Genomic DNA, 15,342 nt, shown 5'->3' with positions numbered 1-15,342 from the left:
AGTGGACCCCCCCCCCCCCCCACATGTGACCCCATATTGGAACCTACACCCCACACAGAATGTAATAACGGTTGCAGTGAGCATTTACACCCCACTGGCATTTGACAGATCATTGGGACAATGGTCTGTGCAAATGAAAAATTTACTTTTTCATTTTTACGGACGACTGTTCAAAAAATCTGTCAGACACCTGTGGGGTGTAAACGCTCACAGTACCCCTTATTACATTCTGTGAGGGGTGTAGTTTCCGAAATGGGGTCAAATGGGGAGGGGTCCACTATTCTGGGGGCTTTGTAAACACACATGGCCTTCAATTCCAGACACATTCCCTCTTCAAAAGCCCAATGGCGCTCCTTCTCTTCTGAGCATTGTAGTGCGCCCGCAGAGAACTGTACATCCACATATGGGGTATTTATATACTCAAAAGAAATGGTGTTACAAATTTTGGGAGGCTTTTTTCCTATTACCCCTTGTGAAAATGAAAAATTTGGGATAATACCAGCATTTTAGTGAAAAAATAAAAAATTTTCATTTTCATGTCCAACTGTAACGAAAATTCTTCAAACACCTGGTCCCCCACAGAACATAACAAGGGGTATAGTGTGGGTGTTTTTTTTTATGCGTTTATGTCAGAACCGCTGTAACAATCAGCTACCCCTGTGCAAATCACCTCAAATACACATGGCGCTCTCACTCCAGAGCCTTGTTGTGTGCCTGCAGAGTATTTTATGTCCACATATTGGGTATTTACGTATTTACGTACGTGTGCGTTACACATTTTGGGGGTCTTTTTTCCTTTTACCTATCAGGCAACACCAGCATTTTAGTGTAAAAAGTTACATTTGGAGTAGACCCCGACTTTACCTTTTCATAAGGGGTAAAAGGAGAAAAAGCCCCCCAAAATGTGATAGGCAATTTCACCCGAGTACAGAAATACCCCATATGTGGCTCTAAACTGTTGCCTTGAAATACGACAGGGCTCTGAAGTGAGAGAGCGCCATGCGCATTTGAGGCCTAAATAAGGGATTTGCATAGGGACGGACCCGGATGCAGGAATTAGACTTGCCTCCGATACCACGATACCAAAATTAACCTATTACAGTGTTTCCCAAACAGGGTGACTCTACCTGCTTCAAAACTTCCAGCATGCCTGGAAAGGCAATGGCTCTGCGGCAATACTGGGAGTTGTTTTGCAACAGCTGGAGGCTTTGTTTTGGAAACAGTGTTGTACGAGGCATTTCTATTTTTATATTGGGGGGGGGGGGGGGGAGACTGTGTAGGGGTATGTGTATATGTAGTTTTTTACTTTTTATTTTGTGTTAGTGTAGTGTAGTGTAGTTTTTTTAGGGTACATTCACACAGGTGGGGGTTTACAGCGAGTTTCCTGCTGGGAGTTTGAGCTGCAGCGCAAAATTACTCTCAGCATGCAGTGACCACTGAAGGGCATGCTGGGACTTGTAGTTATGTAAAAGCTGGAGGCATACCACTAACAATCCCAGCATGCCCTTTGTCTGTCCGTGCATGCTGGGGGTTGTAGTTATGCAACAGCTAGAGGCACACTGGTTGCGAAACACTGAGTTAGGTAACAAACTCTGTGTTTCGCAACCAGTGTGCTTTCAGCTGTTGCAAAAACTACAACTCTCAGCATGCAGTGACAGCTGAAGTGCATGCTGGGGGTTGTAGTTATGCAACAGCTGGAGGCACACACACTTAACTCAGTGTTTTCCAACCAGTGTTCCTCGAGTTGTTGCAAAACTACAACTCCCAGCATGCCCAGACAGCCGAAGGATATGTTGGGAGTTGTAGTTATGCAACAACTAGTGGGGAACAGTTTGGAGACCACTGTGCACAGTGGTGTCCAAACCATAGCCCTCCAGATGTTGCAAAACTTCAACTCCAAGCATGCCCAGACTGTCCAGGCATGCTGGGAGTGGTAGTTCTGCCACATGTGAAGGGTCAGATGTTACAGAACTTCAACTCCCAGCATGCCTGGGCTGTCAGGGCATGCTGGGAGTTGTAGTTTTGCAACATCCAGAAGGGCTACAGTTGGGACACCACTGCACAGTGGTCTCCAAACTGTGGCCCTCCAGATGTTGCAAAACTACAACTCCCAGCATAGCCTGAGTTTTTGGCTGCTTGGGCATGCTGGGAGTTATAGTTTGGCAACTTCTAGAAGGAAGCAGTGAAGATCACTTACCACTGATCTTCACTGCTGCCTCCGCCGCCGCCTCTTTACTGCAGCCGGACCCGCCGCTGCCTGCCGTCGGTACTGCCGCTGCCTGCCCCGCCGCGATCACCGATCCCTCGCCGCTTCGGCACCCGCAGAGCCATCTTCCCCCCTGCTCTGCCTGGACATCCGGAGCCGGGCAGAGCGGGGATTTCAACTTTAACCCCCGCCCCCAACTGCCATTGGTTGGTCAGTCCTAACCGACCAATGGCAAGGGATAGGAGGAGGTGGCACCCCTGCCACCTCAATCCTATCCTTCAGGATGGTTGGAGCTGTCTGAAAGCTCCTATCATCCCTATTTTCTGGGCTATCGGGTAATCAGAGAACCGATCAGCATGGACTCGCCACAAATCGCCGATCTGAATTGATCGACGATTGCTGACATGGGGTGCATGCATTGTCATGGAATGCCTGCTGAATGATTTCAGCAGGCGGCGGGGACCAAATTGCCATGGGCGTACAGGTACGCCCTTGGCCCTTAACCCCTTAAGGACCCGGGGTTTTTCCGTTTTTGCATTTTCGTTTTTTCCTCCTCACCTTTAAAAATCATAACTCTTTCAATCTTTCACCTAAAAATCCATATGATGGCTTATTTTTTGCGCCACCAATTCTACTTTGTAATGACGTCAGTCATTTTACCCAAAAATCAACGGCGAAACGAAAAAAAAAAATCAATGTGAGACAAAATTGAAAAAAAAAAAACGCCATTTTGTAACTTTTGGGGGCTTCCGTTTCTGCACAGTACATTTTTTGGTAAAAATGACACCTTTTTATTCTGTAGGTCCATACGGTGAAAATGATCCCCTACTTGTATAGGTTTGATTTTGTCGTACTTCTGGAAAAAATCAAAACTACATGCAGGAAAATTTATACGTTTAAAATGGTCATCTTCTGACCCCTATAACTTTTTTATTTTTCTGCGTATGGGGCGGTATGAGGGCTAATTTTTTGCGACGTGATCTGAAGTTTTTAGAGGTACCATATTTGCATTGATAGGACTTATTGGTCGCTTTTTATTCATTTTTTCATGATATAAAAAGTGACCAAAAATGCACTATTTTGGACTTTGGAATTTTTTTGCGCGCACGCCATTGACCGTGCGGTTTAATTAATGATATATTTTTATAATTCGGACATTTCCGCATGCGGCGATTTCACATGTTTATTTTTATTTACACTGTTTTTTGTTTTTTTATGGGAAAAGGGGGGTGATTCAAACTTTTAATAGGGGAGGGGTTAATAGATCTTCAATTTTTTTGCAGTGTTATAGCTCCAATAGGGACCTATAACACTGCACACACTGATCTATAACATTGATCACTGGTTACCTGTACCTTGGTCTCCAAGAGGTTAAAGGGGTATTTTGGCTTTATACATCTTATCCCCTATCAAAAGGATAGGGAAAAGGATAGGGTATAAGATGTATTATCACAGGGATCCCTGCCGGGACCTTGGTGCAACCGAGACTGTCACACCCCCTCCCATAAACATGAATGGAGGCGGCATGGTGTGACATCACGTCTCGGAGGCAGTGCCCCGCACAGAATGCCGGGGGCTACACTGAGATCGCAAATTTTTTATTCTCCATTTCACTTTTTTTATTTTATTTATTTTTTAATAGTCCTAAAATCATGCAGGTTTTATTCTGACAATCAAGTCTTAAAGAGTACTTGTCATATTACACACAAAAAATATGTTACTTAGAACCTAATCCTGATCATGTACATATAATTTTATGTGTCGAGCACCTATATTTCTCTCACAAATACCTACTTACTGTTGCTCAAATGTTTGTTTTTTTATCCTATTTTCTGAAGAGGGCATGTCTGTCCCTTGTCCTCACTCTGCCAGACTCATTTTACTCCCTATGTCTGCTGTGCGGTGTTGGATTTCTTCATCCAATCACTGCAGGCTGCTCTGTAACCCCCTCCTCTGTATTTATACACAGGAGTTTGTTAGGACAGGAGTGAGCACAGAGGAGTGCAGGTTCTACCATCACTTACTTGACTTTGTCCCAGCCTGTGCTGCCGCTGGACAGGATTATGGTCTGGACAATATGGGAACCCCTAGTGGTGTTTGTTTTTTTATAAGCCATGACTTCTGTAAAAGGGAAATACATTTTTTTTTTAAGTATATTAAAAAGATTAATGTTTTGCCAAGATGTACAACATATAAAAAGTTTTTTAACCTGACAGTTCCCAATTACTAAGCGGATACTTCCTGATCTGTACAGATCCCTTTCTATATGTCTGCTCCTTATCATCACACACAGGATTGCAGTAAAAGGTGACGCCGTGTATAGATAAGATGCCATTCACAATAGCTGAAGCTCAGAGCTCAGCTTCCCCCTCCCTGTAAAATGACCTTGGCACAGACCACAGAATATGTCCAGAACACTCTACTAAATAGAGGACAGGTATAAGAAAAAAAGAGCAATTTTCCTTAACCCTTCCTTGGTTTTCTATTAAAAAATAAAAACTGTATCTAAAATCCTGAACATAAGAACAGACAATTGGTGAAGTATTTTAGTGCTATAGTCAGCATCTTTATAGTTATTATCTTTATTACATTTGCTTCTGTTTACTTTTTGGGTCACTGTTGACCTAGCATATGGTATTATTTTCCTAGATTATACTGTATGTAAAAGGTCATGGAGTACTAATAGAGGGTGAAACCTTAAAATAAATACTAGGTCGATTTACTACCTACTTGTCTATCAACTTTTTGGCTGTAAGTCTTTTCATCACTTGCATTGTCTTCCCATTGACTATCCCATCTCTGAAAATAACACATCTTGGGTGTGTCCATGTAAAAGGCAAAGTAAAATCCCTTGTCAGCCTAGCCCCTCCTGCTTTATGTAATACCTGCTCTAAATCCTTGAAGACGCACATTTTCATTTGAATTTAGACAAAGAAAGGCAGGCAAACGTCTTATGGTGTTGACAAGTTGCAGCTATTTTTGTATCACAAGTATAAGACTAATTGTAGACAATACATGGGAGTTTGAAAGTTGTTTTTGTGTCCAACAGAGAATGTTTAAAATGTGGGAGGAGCCAGTAAAAATGAGTTCAATGTTACCGCCATGATACACCCCAACCAACTATGCCTTGCACTCCCCAATTATGAGCGTTATTAGACTAGTCTGTAAATGTTTTGCAGGGGAATAATTTCAGAGGTTCAGATGGGCAGACACACCAGGAAGTTTATTTTAATAGAAGTAATTTACAAATCTGTTTAATTTTCCAGCAGCAGTTGATTTAAAAAAAAATAGTTTTCCACCAGAATACCCCTTTAAAAGTGTGGGGGAATTAGTGCAGCACTTGGGGGGGGGGGGGGACCCTGGCATCTATGTGACCACGGGGGACCCCATGCCATCAGCTACTTATCCTCTATCCTATGGATAAAGGATAAGTAAATTTTTGCCAATTTTCTCATTCAATTTCTTTGCACACATTTGCTCTCCCCCTTTTTTGACTTCTCCATGTTTTTCCCCATTTTCTTTTCTTGCGTTTTCTCTGACCCATGGGTGGGGCACTTTTTCTAGCATGGTGTCATCCCTATTTGACCTTAGACTCCACAGGCATTTGACGGTTATATTTATGTTTTTCAACATGTTTTATATGTTTGTTATTGCCTTGTTCTCTCCATGTACCATACTGCCTTTATAACTTGTTACGCCTTTATTGTAACTGTCTTTATATTGTCGTATGATGTACTGGTCTGTGATTATGCAGTCATTTTCTATATTCACTCTTCAATAAAACAAACAAACAAAAAAATGTAATCAGTCCTACCAGTTCTCAGGGGCAGATATATCTCACCTGTTCTGCTGGTTAGTACAGGTGAAGTAGATGTAGCTCGATTCCAACAATGCTAAATTTGAATAATTTTTTTAATTCCTTTTACTATAAATAAAACCAATCCAGTTATTTATTGGCTTTGATCTTCTTGCTTTTTCTCCGTTCAGTACTGTCCAGCCATGGTTTTTGTCTCTGGGTCCTTATGCTCTCCTTTAGCTTGTCTTAGGGTCAGTTTTGTAGATTAGGGTTTTTATTAGGGATATTTTCAGGGACAATGAGGTCAGTGGTGTCTGGTGTTAAGTTCTGTGTTTAGGGATAGATCTAGGGAAAGTTACTTTGGGTCAGTTTTGTAGTTTTCCTTTCACCATCTGTCTGCTTCATCATTCGTTTTTGCATGTTCCATCTATATTTGGTTTCCGTCATCTATTGGAGAGTTCCTATTTTTGTAACCTGCAGGCACTGATACATGCTTTTATATAAATGTTTTTGTGACTGGGGGCGTGGCGAGGCTCGGAGGGAGATGGCCGCTTAGTGCAGTAGCTCCCGCTCCCTGAGGCCTCTTGCATGTAATCTTCGGCTGTAACTAGCGCTTACCCGATGGGGAGAACCTCCTGCAAGTCCCAGAAGTGGTCCTCCTTACATCAGCCCTCTTCTTCCATGCCTCCCGGAGGCATTACCCGCTACCTCCGAATCAGGCCGGGGGCCAGACATCTGCCATTACTGGAGCGGCGGCTGGTCTGAGGTCCTTCTCTAGCGGTGCCTCCTCACTCCGGACCGCCTCTCCTGTTAAGACGCAGCAGCTCCCTCCTGCCACTGTGAGGGCTGCATGCGGCCACACTCTCCCTCTGCTGCCGCTGTGGACTTGCAGGATCCTGACTCCAGCGCAGGGGTTTCTGCTGTACCTCCACCTGCTTCTGCAGGTGTGTCCTGGGACGCTATTTCTGATGCTGATTTGGAGTGTTCAGGAATGCAGGTGATTTCTCCTGCTCCTCCTGACTGGAGTCAGCTCCTTTCCCAGATATCTACTAAATAGGATTTCCGCTCCCTGATATCCAAGGTTAAGGACACTTGTCGGGCAGAGATATCTGCCCTACGGCAGGACCTGCAGCATGTCTCTGACAGGGTTGAGGGGCTTGAGGAGGCGCATGATTCTACCAGAGCTTATGTTGCCCAGCTGCAGTCTACTATTGCTTCTCAGTTGGACTTTCTGTGTGATATTCATAACCATGTCGAGGATCTGGATAACTGTGGGAGACGCCACAATATTACAGTCCGGAGGGCTTCCGGAGGCAACTAGGGAGAAGGACCTTCATGTGACCTTGGAGGCTATTTTCAATTTCATCCTTGGAGGACCCCCGTCTCACAAGATAAAATTGGATAGGGCACACCGTGCTCTCTGTCCTAGATCTTCTAAAGGCTCCCCCAGGGATGTCATCTGCTGTGTATCTGACTTTCAGCTGAAGGAGGCGATTATTGCAAAGGCCCGTTCTCTGCAGAACTTTGACTTTGATGGGGCTCCCATACAATTGTACCAGGACTTGTCTTGAATCATCCTGCGGAAGAGGCGGTTTCTTCAGCCTCTTCTTGCTGTCCTGTGGAGTAATCTGGTCTCATATCGATGGGGCTTTACATTTGCTCTCCATGCCCATAAGGACGGACGCTCTGCTGTTCTTCTCTGACCTCCCAGCTTTTTGCTTTGTTCTGGATGTTCCTGCCCCTTCTGTGGTGGACTGGGGTCTGACTCCCCCTCCTCTGCCTCTGGTGTGGCAACCAGTTTGCAATCTGCATTCTGGGATGGGAAGGAAACCTGCCTCTTCTGGTCCAAGGAGCCCACCATCTGCTCCTCCCTGAAGTGGACTGTATTTCGGTTTGCTTGTTCAACTGAGTTCCTGTGGCTGCTTCGGCGGTGCTGATTCTCCCCTGGGTTACATTGTTTCTTTGCCATGTCTTTAGTTTTACTCTGGTTTTCATTGTTTTCATTTGCAGTAGACCTGTATTTTGCTATTTAATGGTCTTTCTTTCTAGGTATTTCCCTCGGCATGATCTTGTGGTTCTTGGTGTGTCTCTTTGCCTCTTCATTGACCTTTGGGTCATTGGTTTGTTTTTGGATGTGTTTTCGGTTTTATTTTGTTGTGTCTTGCTTGTCATCTGGTCTCCTTCCCAGTTTATTTTTTCCCTTCCTTTTTTTTCCTTTTCTAGGCTCAATGGGATCGGATCTCCTCTTCCTGGACTCTGCCGTGGGAACTCTCCCTTCCGGAATGTTCTTCCTCGCTCTCTGGGCCTGGGTGAGTGTCCCTGTTCCTTAGAATCTTTCTCTCCCTGGTATTCATTATGGTCAAGTGCGTCTCTTTGAATGTGAAGGACCTCAACTCCCCCCCTAAGAGGCGCCTACTGCAGTGAGAGTTGATTACGCTGAAGACGGACATTGCATTTCTTCAGGAGACGCACTTTGATCATACAGCCTCCTTCCAGTTTTTACATGACCTCTATCCCAATGTTTTTTCGGCCACCTCAGATAGGAAAGTTGCTTGGGTGGCCATTTTGATTTCTAGGTCCTACCCAGTTCAGGTAGCTTCCTCCTTTGTAGACCATGGGGGGCATGTTATCATTGAGGGTTCCTTGGGAGGAAAGCTTTTACTTCTCTGTAATATCTATGCCCCAAACTCTTCCCAAATTCTGGGGGGTGATTTTAATTAGATTTTTTTGCCCTCTATGGACCGACACTCCTTGGTGGGTACCTCTCCTTCCTCTGCTCACCTGTGTTTAGCGTCGGTTTTTCGATGAGTGATTTGTTCCTCCTCTTTGTATGATCTCTGGCGTATAAACCACCCGACGGACCGGTCTTTTCTTTTTATGCTCACCCCCATCGGTTGCATAGGCATAACAACTACTTTTTTGGGAACCTCCCTATGGTGCGTATGCTCACTGGAACTGATTTCCTGGTCGGACCATAGTCCAGTCTTACTTTCCTTTTCTCCTCAGTCTTCTTTATTGCTTTCGAAGGGATCCCGGGCTATTCAAGTTCCTGCTTTTTCTGCCTACTATTCCATTACCATTACAGGACTGGACATCCTGGGACCAGGAGGAACCAAGCAGCAGGACCCAATACCTTTATTGTATAATACGCTTAAAGACGTTGTGCTCTTGGCACAACTGTAAAGGGTGAGTGAGACCCTACTGTATTTCATTGCATCATTGTATTTATGTATTACACTAGGGGCGCTTGTCTCTTTTTTGTTTTTTCTTTTTCTCTATACCGGGTAAGGACCCCCATGATTGTTCAAGCTACAGACCCATTGCCCTTAATTCGGACCTGAAGCTGTTTACTAAAGCCATAGTAGCTTTCTTCCTTCCCTTATTCACAAAGGCTTTATCCCCTGTCGCCAAGGAGGCGATAATACCAGACGGGTAGTGGGTCTGATAGACTTGAACATCGGCATTCTGAGCAGGCCCTGGTCCTTAGCCTTGCGGATGATGTTCCTAAACAAATAGAGAGGGCCGCCCGGGCAGGTACAGTGGTAATAATGGGATATTTTAACTATCCAGATATAGATTGGGGTCCGGGGTTGGCTAAAACTACAAAGGGGCAACAATTCCTAAATTTATTGCAGGATAATTTTATGGGCCAGTTTGTGGAGGACCCAACAAGAGGTGATGCCTTGTTGGATCTGATCATTTCCAACAACGCAGAGCTGGTTGGTAATGTAACTGTGCAGGAAAACCTTGGTAATCGCGACCACAATATAGTTACTTTTGACTTAAAATGTAGAAAACAAAGACAGGCGGGGAAGGCAAAAACATATAACTTTAAAAAGGCAAATTTCCCTGGGCTGAGGGCTGCACTACAGGACATAGACTGGGACATAGTCTTCTCAAATACTGATACAGAAGGTAAATGGGACATCTTTAAATCAACTCTAAATAACTATACAGCTAAATATATACCAAAGGGGAACAAATATAAACGATTAAAACTAAATCCTACATGGCTGACAAATGATGTTAAAAGAGCAATAAACAACAAAAAAATAGCCTTCAAAAAATTCAAATCTGATGGGTCAGCTATAACATTTAAACAGTACAAAGAGCTTAATAAAATCTGTAAAAATTTAATAAAAACAGCAAAAATTCAAAACGAGAGACAGGTGGCCAAAGAAAGCAAAACTAATCCAAAATATTTTTTTAGATATATAAATGCAAAAAAACCAAGGACAGAGCATGTAGGACCCCTTAATAATGATAATGGGGAGGTTGTCACAGGCGATAAAGAGAAAGCGGAGCTACTGAATGGGTTCTTTAGTTCTGTATATACTAGGGAAGAAGGAGGAGCTGACATTGGCCAGGTCAGTGCTGGTAACACATCATGTAATGTACTGAACTGGCTTAATGTAGAAATGGTACAAGGTAAGTTAAGTGATATAAATGTAAGCAAATCCCCAGGGCCGGATGGACTACACCAAAGAGTTCTTAGAGAGGTAAGTTCAGTAATATCTGTACCCCTGTTCATGATATTTAGAGATTCACTGGTGTCTGGTATTGTGCCAAGGGACTGGCACAAGGCAAATGTGGTGCCAATCTTCAAAAAGGGCTCTAGGTCTTCCCCAGGAAACTATAGACCGGTAAGTCTAACATGCATTGTGGGTAAATTGTTTGAAGGACTTATAAGGGATTACATACAGGAATACATAGGGGATAATTGTATTATAAGTGATAGCCAGCATGGGTTTACTAAGGATAGAAGTTGTCAAACCAATCTAATTTGCTTTTATGAAGAGGTGAGTAGAAGCCTTGACAGAGGAATGGCTGTGGATATAGTGTTTCTGGATTTTGCTAAAGCATTTGATACTGTCCCTCATAGACGTCTGACAGGTAAGTTAAGGTCTTTGGGTTTGGAAATTTTAGTTTGTAAGTTGATTGAACACTGGCTCATGGATCGTACCCAGAGAGTGGTGGTCAATTATTCGTACTCTGATTGGTCCCCGGTAATTAGTTGTGTACCCCAAGGTTCTGTACTGGGCCCGCTGTTGTTTAATTTATTTATCAATGATATAGAGGATGGTATTAACAGCTCTGTTTCTATCTTTGCAGATGACACCAAGCTTTGTAGCACAGTACAGTCTATAGAGGATGTGTATAGGTTACAAGATGACTTGGATAAGATTAAGTGTCTGGGCATCCACTTGACAAATGAGGTTCAATGTGGATAAATGTAAAGTTATGCATCTGGGTACTAATAACCTGCATGCGTCGTATGTCTTAGGGGGGATTAAACTGGCAGAGTCACTGGTAGAGAAGGATCTGGGTGTACTTGTGGATCACAGACTACAGAATAGCATGCAATGTCAGGCTGCTGCTTCCAAAGCCGGCAGGATATTGTCATGTATCAAAAGAGGCATGGACTCAAGGGACAGGGACATAATACTCCCCCTTTATAAAGCATTGGTACGGCCTCACCTGGAATATGCTGTTCAGTTTTGGTCGCCTGTACATAAAAGGGACACTGTGGAGCTGGAAAGGGTGCAGAGACGCGCGACTAAACTAATATGGGGCATGAAACATCTTAGCTATGAGGAGCGATTAAAGGAGTTACAATTGTTTAGTCTTGAGAAGAGATGTTTAAGGGGGGATATGATAAACGTATATAAGTATATTAATGGCCCATACAAAAAATATGGAGAAAAACTGTTCCAGGTTAAACCCCCCTCAAAGGACGAGGGGGGACTCCCTCCGTCTGGAGAAGAAAAAGTTTAGTCTCAAGGGGCGACACGCCTTCTTTACCATGAGAACTGTGAACTTATGGAACAGTCTACCTCAGGAACTGGTCACAGCAGAAAAAATTAACAGCTTTAAAACAGGATTAGATATATTCCTGGAACAAAATAACATTAATGCTTATGAAGAAATATAAAATCCCATCCCTTCCCCAATATCGCGCCACACCCCTACCCTTTAATTCCCTGGTTGAACTTGATGGACATATGTCTTTTTTCGACCGTACTAACTATGTAACTATGTAACTTGTCCTTTACTTTCTCTCTCTGCTTTGTATCGACTTCTGCACTCTTATGGGGTGGTCTCGGGCTATAAGGTGAATTTTTCTAATTCTGAGATGATGCCTTTGAATCTCCCACTTGCTCTGTTTTCTCTTCTTGGGATAATTTTTTTTCAATTGGTCTCCCACTGCCCTTACATGGGCGCTGTCAGATACAAAAACTTTTGATATGTTGTAAAGCATACAAAACCAACAGGTTTTGCAATTGCTTTCATTAGAAAATTTTCAGTATTTCATACTGAAAAAGCCAGTCAAACAACTGCCCCCCTGCCTTCTTGGACACATACTAGTCCTGCTGTGTCCATGCGTCATGGACCCATTTCCTTGATTGACAGCTGTGAGTGCAAGGCTCACAGCTGGAGGAAAAATGCTCCCACTGTCAGCTTGTGTCCCACTACTGTCAGTGAGGACAAGCTGGGAGTTGTAGTTTTGCTAATGCTAGGGGAGATGTGAGCAGACAGCATACTGAGGGAGGGGGCGGAGACATGCACAGTGAGGCCAAGCCCCCTCCCTTTTAGAGAAATTCAGACTAGTGAGCTAAATTAAAAGTGTAATAAAAAAAAAAATAAAGGTGCTAGACACATAAAAAATTGATGTACATGGTCAGGATTAAGTACTTAGTGATTTTTGGTTGGATCTGACAGTTACACTTTAAGTATCTTGGTGTTATCTTAACTCCTTCCAAGGCTTCCCTTTATTCTGCTAACTTCCCCTCTTTGTTTCGGGATCTTTGGGGTCTTATGGAGAAATGGAGGTCCCAATATATTACGTTTTTTGGCCGCATAGCTGCCGTTAAAATGACGGTCCTCCCTAAGTTGTTCTATTTTTTTTTTTTAGATGCTCCCGGTACGGGTTCCCCTTTCTGCTCTTCTCTCCCTTATGTCTGCTTTGTTTTGTTTTATTTGGGATGCTAAGAGGCATCGTCTCCCGATGTCTGTTATGTTGGATGGTAGGTCCTTTGTGGGCCTGGCTATCCCGGATGTGGCCAAATATTATTGGGCTGCACACTTACGCCAACTGGCTGTGTGGTCCTCATCTCACACTTATAGCAGATGGATGGAGCTTGAGAAGCTATGGCTTGCCCCTATTGATCCTAACTCTTTCCTCTACTTCCCTGGGTCCTCTTCTGGGTCAGATGGCTTTCTCCTGGTATGTTTTTCTGGCTAGCTTGACTTCTGGTATGGTGCGGGAGTATATGAATACCTGCATAACTATCCCCCATTGGCGAGTGATCTGGGAGAGGGCTTCTAAGGCTTCAATTTGGACGGCTTATAAGGAAACCCAGTTTAAAATGCTCATGGGTTGATACCATACCCTTGAACTTATCAATAGATTGAACCCATCCATTCCTCCGCAGTGCTGGCATTGTTGGGTGGGGATTGGGTCTACGTTTCATATTTTCTGGTCTTGTCCACATATAATGGGCTTTTGGAGGGTAGTGGCCCATTTAGTTTGATCAGTACTGGGGGTGTCTGTCCCTCTTGACCCACTGGTTTACCTCCTGCACTTGTCATACAGGGCTTTATCCAATAAGCCGTTTAAACTTTTTATGCATATTGTCTTAGCTGCCAAAAAGCTAATTGCTAAATACTGGAAGGCGAGGCTCTCCTCTTCAGAGAGTGATCTTTTGGCCCATGTTCATGAGGTCTGACCCCTGAAGTCACTGACTGCTTCCCTGAACAATACAGTGCTGTCATGCCCCTTCCCATAGGCTTGCATTGAGGGGGTGGGGCATGATGTCACAAGGGGGTTGAGTCGTGAGGTCACGATACTCCGGCCCCATGGTCATGAGTCTTCAGACGAATGTTGTTAACAGCATGGCTCCCAACAATGCACATTTGTCCTACGGCCCTTTTAGATACTGTTTTTGTCAATTCAGTAAAGTATCAGAATAGCACAGTGGTCCTTGTTGTCTTATCGAGCAAAAACAAACAGACACAAAGCAACAGAAACTAATGAAACTAAGACACTTTGGACACACAATTTATATTAAAAACCTATTTATCCGGTAAGCAGATTATGAATCCAACGGAAACAGAAAAACAAGCTTTGAAAGATATATAAAACCAAAAAGTTTTGGGTTTATAGTATGTAGCGGGTGAAATAAGTATTGAACACGTCACTATTTTTCTCACCAAATACTGTTTCTTTGAGACAAAAGTACCTCCTTATTCCAGATCTTTTTGAAGCTCTCCACAAGTGTCCTTGGCTCTTGGACAACTCTTCTGATTATTCTTCTCTCTCCTCTGTCAGAAATCTTGTGAGGAGCTCTTGATCGAGGCAAATTTATAGTGAAATGATTCTTTCCTCTTCTGTATTATGGCCCCAACAGTGCTCACTGGAACATTCAGAAGCTTAGAAATGCACCAGTAACCAACACCATTGTTATGTTTTACAACAATTAGGTTGCAAAGGTCTCAAGACAGCTCTTTGCTTTTATACATCACGAGATGTGTCTTGTGTGACACCTTGGCCATGAGACCTTTTTTTAGCCATCAGTTGGGACAGCAGATATTAATTTGAACTGACAAGGGACTGGATTGCTTTTTCATTACTAATAGATTTCACCTGTTGTCTTGGCTTTCTATGCCTTTTTTGCATCTCCCTTTATTCATGTGTTCGATACTTTTTCCCTGTGTTATTTTACATTAATACACACATTTCTGAGCTTAACTGTTTTGGGTTCTTTGTATGTATAGATTATTTGGGTTGTTCCAACATCAAATAAAAATGTCATGTCATTTTGCACCTTTAGAAATAGATTTATTATGGTGACTGGTTAAATACTTTTTTACCTGCTGTAAATCAACAGAGTATAATGTTAATCCATAAAATTACTCATTGTGAGTGAATTTCTCTTTATAATGCTCAAATAGTTTGCACCCACCACATGTTAAAAAAAACAAGTGACTCCATAAAAACAGGTTCTGGCCGAAGAATAAAAGGAATAAAAACAAACAATGAAAACGAGAAAAACAGGAACAACTGCAAAAATTATGCATATCAGCATACCCATCATTCAGATGCTATCATGTAGTATAAAACTAATAACTTCTTAGCGCACCACAACCATCTCCAGAGAAGCAGCAAATGTATATGCAAATATTCTGTACTGAGTTACTTGGTAACTGCTTGGAGTGTTTGACTCTCAAGTGGCCATTAAGATTAAATAACTGTCGGACAATTAAGTTATATCTCCAGGCTCCCCCTTCGTCAGTGGGGGAGGGCAATAAGACATTGCCAGACACCATTTCACTCCTTTGG

This window comes from Hyla sarda, chromosome 10, assembly GCF_029499605.1.
Source record: "Hyla sarda isolate aHylSar1 chromosome 10, aHylSar1.hap1, whole genome shotgun sequence".
Taxonomy (NCBI): domain Eukaryota; kingdom Metazoa; phylum Chordata; class Amphibia; order Anura; family Hylidae; genus Hyla; species Hyla sarda.
The sequence above is the reverse complement of the archived record's forward strand: the minus strand, read 5'-3'. Positions refer to the sequence as shown.